Raw genomic sequence first — 5,332 nt, 5'->3', positions numbered from 1 at the left:
CACCATACCTGCATATAGTAAGTGCTTAATAAATGCTTGCTTCCTTCCTTAACATAAGGTATAAGCATATAAATGTCTGTTGATTAGTTGACTGATAGATTACAGGCTATTAATAAATTCATTTGAGCCCCTTGCCTCTTGGAGAACTGTCCTAGGAAAAGAATGCCTAAGTGTGTCACACATATTTCCCATTGGAGGGAGGCGGGGGCAGTGAAGGTAATAAAACAGGGGAACTCTTGTTTAAATAAACACATTTCCAATTGAGGACAGAAGTGTAAACAGGAAGGAGATTGAGTAATCCTTTGGCTAATGTTCATTCATTTATAGACATGAATCCATCACAGAATTTACAGGGGGATAGAAGGAGGGAGAGTTTGGAGTATACTAGTGGTAGGGTTTTTTTTTTCTGGAATAACTGAGTTTAGAACTGACAGTGTGCCCTTTTTTGCAGAAGAAAAGCCTTATTCAGAACTAAGTTCTTCCCTTAGGGGTCGACTGCAATTTGGAATCCCTCCGAAGTTGTACAGCCTAAAGGAGCAGAGTCTAATTAAAAGAACAAAGTCTAAAAGAGCAAAAGATTGGCTGTCAAGGGATTTGGATTCGTGTTTTTCATCACTGGCGCATTCTGAGAGGCTGGGCAAACTCCCTATGCCTCATTTTCTCTAACTTTTCTTCTTTTTTCTTTTCCTAGGTCTGGTTTATATCCCCAGAGCCTAGCCCAGTGCCTGACATGGAGGAGGTGCTTAATGAGTATTTGTCGATTGTGATTGTTTTTTGTAGGTCCCTCCATCCTACCCTAGTTTTTTGTTCATCCTTGAACACAACACTCTCATCTCATTTCCATGTTTTACAACTGGGTAGTATAGCAAATAAATACTTAGAGGGGAGTCTGGGAGACCTGAGCTCAAATCCTGCCTCAGACACTAACCAGCCAACCCCTCTTAAACTCAGCTCCCTCACATGCAACGTGAGGATAATAATAGGATCTCCCTCACAGAGCTATTATAAAGATAAATGAAATAAGCTTTGTAAAACACTTTACAAGCATTAAAACTCCGTGTAAATGAGGGCTGGCATTTTTTTATATTACTCTGCATGTCCCCCACCCCATGCCTGCAATACTAGTTCTTCTCACTTCTGCCTCAGTTTCCCTAGCCTTTTTTCAAGATTCAGTTCAAATCTCACCTTCTTCAGAAGGCCTTCCCTTAACACCCTAGGCACTAATGCCTTCTTTTTTAAGATTACATCTCATGTACTCTGTGTATCTCTTCTACGTACTTAGTTGTTTAAATGTTGTCTCCTTCAATATAACATAAACTACTTGAAGGCAGGGACTATTTCACCCTTTCTTGGTATCTTTGTGTCTTAGCACACTGTCTGACATGTAATAAGCCTTAATAAATGTTTGTTGACTGACTAAATGATATTTAGCCCATAGTCCCCAACCTCTTCAAAGAAGGAAGGAAGTCATGTTTTCTCATGTCTTTTCCAGAGCCAGCCTTGGGCATTGTATTTATAAAGCACCATTTTGGACATTCATTTATTCATTCATTCATTCACTCTGTGGACTTGGGGAAACTAAAGGACAACCCAATAGTCTTACAGCTCCACATGCCAAGACTTTCTCTCAAGTCCCATCAGACACCCTCATCCTCTGCACATCTGCCCACTTCTAAGAACCTAGAATCACAGAGCTGGAAGAGTACCTAGAGGTCATCCAGTAGAGCTCTTTCCTGAAACACTAGCTTGCAAATGACCTCAATACACCAATATGTTCAAAGCAAATATACTGTAATACTTGGATGAATCTATCTATGATCTCACCATTCCCCACACCTTCTACACTTTCTCAACCTCTATGATTCCTCTCTATGTCTGTGTGTGTATATATATATATATATATTTATGTATATGTATACATGTATGTGTATATATGTGTGTATGTATATATGTGTGTGTATATACATATACATATATATACATAGATACATAAGGAGACAGATGAAAAGTGTAGTCTTTCCCACCTGGAAGGAATGATCTGCCTGCACAGAATTTGCTGTTTTCCTACACGTACCTCTTTGCCATGCTGCAGAACATGAAAAAATTCTCCCCTCTCCACTCTGTCTCTCTCTCTCTCTCTCTCTCCCCCACCTCATTGCTGCCTGGCCAAGTGGCATCACTACCCTCAGAAGTCTCCTACTCTAATTAAACCTTATTTATTTGCTGTCTGAGCTTTTATAAGGAGTTGTGTTTCCAGATAAACAGAAGCTGACTTTTGCCACATTTAGAGTAAATGGTTGATTGCTAGATCATGCAAGGGCAGGAAAGTCAAAAGGGAACCTGAGATCAATTGCCTCAGACTAAACTACGACTCTATACAAAAACTTGATGACTGTGTAAAAAGGGATATCACAAATAGAAATACTCAAGGTTTCAAAAGCTTTCTTTCTATATTTTGTGGGTTCCAGAACAGCATTCAAACTATTCATCTGCTACCCGTCACTCTTAGTATGTGACAAGATCGGCTCCTTTTCTGATCACCCATGTCCTTGATAAAACTTCTTAGTGCTATTTTTCTCATGCAAATCATTATTGGCAATAAAGCAACAGAACAAAAAATATATACAAAAACAAAACAAACCCCAAATCTTATCTACCCTGTATATGTCATTTCTGCTTGATTTTCCTCTCAACCACTGACTTCAGCACATTGAAGATAGACTCACTACTAACCTCATCTCTTGGGTCTGAGACATTCTTCATTTTGACAAGAACACAACACTTTTCATTAATGGGTGGCCCTGAGTCCCAGCACAGAGAGGAAAAATCCTATTGGCTTAAAAGCTGTAAACCAATGAGCATTTCCTGGGATCTACTGAAGCTTGTGCCAAGGGGACAATACAAAAGCAGAAACCAAAAGTCCCTCAAGGATCTTAAGACCAGCTTTGTGGCCCTGTGGGTTCATCACTTCTGCTCTCAGTGCTTCAGTTTCCTCAACCAATAAAATGAAGCAGTTGGACAAAATGATCTCTATAGTCTTTTCAGGCTCTCACACTCCAGCTGACAGTCTATTTAGGGAAGCAAAATACACCCATGGGAAAGTAAAGCTACCACACAACAGAACAGAATACAGTGCTCACTCTGTGGTCAAGATTGGAAAAGGCTGATTGAGACAGGCTCATTCCAAAAGGTGTCTTCATAGGGCACAATTTACCTTATGCCAGTCTATCTCTGCTTCTTAACTTTCTGGTCTGTTTTTCACATAGAAAATGGTTCCTTCTTAGAGATGCTAAAAGGGACATTTGGGCACTCTTAAATGTCAGGGAGGGCTCTTGTGGAATTCCAGCCCAAGAGCTAACGAAGAATGACTAAATTAAATGGCAGAAAACAGTTAGGCCAGATGCTTTCTGCTTGTAAAAGGTTGTGAAGTTCTACAGGGACCTGGGCAAGCAGAATGTCAGACTTCAAAGGTCAAAAGAAACTAGCTTCTTATGTAGCTTCAACTCTGTTCTATAAATAGACTGGGTTGTCTCTGTACAATATTGGCGTAGCATGGCGGAAAGAGTGCTGGAAATGGAATCAGAGGGCATTAGCTCAGATTCCAAGCCTTGTAGCTTGTTTTCTGCATGATCTGAGCAGATCATACATATCGCTTTTCTCAGCCTCAGTTGGCTCATCTGTAAAATGAGGAGGTTGAACTACTTGAGGTCCCTTCTATTCTTGTAGGGCATCCATGCCCCCCAATCTAAGACTCCTTTAGAACTATAAACTCAATCACGTTGTTCTCATAAGACGGTTTATACAAGGCATCATTCCACATTTTTGTAGCCTTTGTTAATCCATCGGTTCTTCAAGCACCTATGACTTTGGGAGAGTCACTTGCCCAAAGCCATTCAGCTTCAGTTTCTTTATCTGTAAAGTGGAGATAATAATAGCTCCTACCTCATAGGATTGTTTTGAGGATTATATGAGATAACATACAGCAAGTGCTTTGCAATCCTTAAAGCAGTATATGAATGTTAGCTGTTATTCTTAGGAAAAATACAATATGCACACAGATAAGTAAATATAAAATCATTGAGGAGGGGAAGGCTACTAACAACTAGAGGGATAAGGAAAGCCTTCCCAAAGGAGGATGCACTTGAGATGGTATTCTTTCCAAAAAGTAAGAAACTTTATTAGTTTCTCTTGAAAATGCAGGCTAGGAAGAACAGAGGTCACTTAAGTTGGTGACACATTGGCACTCTTTGCAAAACAGGGAGCAAGATCCCTGAATGCCAAACAGATATAACCCCCTCCATGCTAACCCTCCACTTAAAACACATTAATTTAAATTGATCCCATTTCAACATATGCCTCAAAAAGTTATAACTACTTCTGGAGAGAGAAACATTTTCTGAGAAAATTAAGATTATTAGTTCTGGCTTCTCAATCTTCAGAAAAGGAAGGGGGGAAATGTCTGGAGAATCATTTAATTTGCAAGGTTTTGTTTTTTGTTTTTGTCACAGCAGTTATAGATTTGGAAGGTTTCTACCCCAAACAAGTCTTATACCCCTGTATTCAGCTTGGCAATGTGATTCTAGTGGTGAAGGAAGAACCTGCCAGATGAGATCAGTCTGAATGAACTGATTTTGAGGCTTTGTGTTCATTTCCCCTTTGGTCTTGTCTCAAGTGGCTTTCCAATGTCCTTCCCACAAAGCTTGAGACCAATGGCTCTTTCAATCTTGCCCAAGACCTGGTTATTAGGAATGGCCCATCTACACTCATAGTCAGCAATAACTTGGAGCTTTTCCTTGATTTTTGTGACCCAGATCCTTCTGGGTCAGTCCCTTGCTCTGCCAACCCTGTTGGATCACTTTGCCCACTTCTAGAGTGACCTGTCATGGTGAAGTTCCTCTGTCTCTCAGTCCAGCTTGGCTGTGTATTTTTCAATGGAATGCTGTTTGTTTTGGCCAGCAGCCCATTTCTTAGAAGTCTCAAAATCTTCTCTTCTCTGAGCTGCTAAGATGACTAGATTGGACTTGTCCTGGGCCACAGTGGGGCGCTTTTTGGGCAGCACCATCACCTGCGTCCCAAGTGCTCTCAGCCATGGTGGGGGTGTGAGGAAGGAGTCTCTGCTCTCCAGGAAGCTGGACTCAAGAAGGAGTGCAACACAATACTCCTTGCAGTGATTTTTGATGGAAGCCAATGACTCTTCAGGGCTAGAGGTGAAAGTCCATTCCATTACCTGTGCATTGGCATGGAGCAAGAAACAGAGCTCAAAGAATAGCAAATAAGCCAGTTTGGCTGGAACATGGAGTCAGTGCAGAAGAGTAATGTGAAATAAATTTGG

The 5,332-nt window shown here is 40.7% G+C and overlaps 1 pseudogene; it reads right to left on the bottom strand.

Annotated features, from left to right (window-relative positions):
• Nucleotides 1-4,619: 4,619 nt before the first annotated feature.
• Nucleotides 4,620-5,090, bottom strand: LOC118831246 (annotated as a pseudogene).
• Nucleotides 5,091-5,332: the final 242 nt, after the last annotated feature.

This window comes from Trichosurus vulpecula, chromosome 9 (genome assembly GCF_011100635.1).
Source record: "Trichosurus vulpecula isolate mTriVul1 chromosome 9, mTriVul1.pri, whole genome shotgun sequence".
In the NCBI taxonomy this organism is placed as follows: domain Eukaryota; kingdom Metazoa; phylum Chordata; class Mammalia; order Diprotodontia; family Phalangeridae; genus Trichosurus; species Trichosurus vulpecula.
Note: the sequence above shows the minus strand (reverse complement) of the source record. Positions and strands in the feature narration are given on the sequence as shown.